The following is a 934-nucleotide window of genomic DNA, read 5'->3' as shown; positions in this document are numbered from 1 at the left end:
CTGTCATGTCATTCCCTGTATCTCCCCTCTTCATGTCCGTTCCTGGAGCATCTAGAGTCTCACGAGTTCCCTGGAGGACCTTGAACTCCAAGGGTCTCCACCCCTCCTTTTGCCTGGGTCACACTTCCTGGACACCCGTGTGACTCTCCTACTGAAGTACCATCTTCTCAAGGAGGACTACCCTGGTCACTCCTGCATGCCTCAATCTCTTTACCTTGTTCTATTTCTTCTGCCAAATGCAAAAGCCTTTTTGATCTCCTAAAATATTAGGTTGTTTACTTCCCCTCACACCTCCCAGCGCCGGGAGTCAAACCCAGAACCTCACACATGCTAGACAAGCATTCCACCACTGAGCTACATCCTCAGCCCATGTTGTTTACTTTTAAAATTATGCTTGTATATTTGTGCATTACCAGAACATAAGCACTCCAAAGACCAAAAGCTTTTGTAGGCTTTTCTCCCCCAGTATAGGGATTGAACTCATGGCCTTCCCACTGAACTGCTGCTTTGCCCTTCTTTTTATTTTTATTTGGAGACAGGGTCTGGCTAAGTTACTGAGTTTCCTGGGCTTGGCTTGAATTTTCCATCCTCCTGCCTCAGCCTCAGTATATGTGATTATAGCAGGCACCCCTGCAACTAGCTCCTATGAATTACACTTCCCAGCATGATTCTAATTGCATGGTCCTTGGAACCACACTTGGAGAAACACAGGCACCGAAACTGAAGCTCATAGGGTGTGGTGGCACCTGCCTGGAATCCCAGCACTTTGGAGGCTGAGGCAGGAGGATCATTGTGAGTTCAACCATCCTAGGCTACAAAGTGAGATCAAGGCCAACCTGAACTGCATAATGAGACCCTGTCTCAAAAAGACAAAAAAAGAAAGAAAGAAAGAAAGAAAGAAAGAAAGAAAGAAAGAAAGAAAGAAAGAAAAAAA

Source organism: Octodon degus, unplaced genomic scaffold (assembly GCF_000260255.1).
Source record: "Octodon degus isolate 3935 unplaced genomic scaffold, OctDeg1.0 scaffold00030, whole genome shotgun sequence".
NCBI classification, from domain to species: Eukaryota; Metazoa; Chordata; class Mammalia; order Rodentia; family Octodontidae; genus Octodon; species Octodon degus.
Note: the sequence above shows the minus strand (reverse complement) of the source record.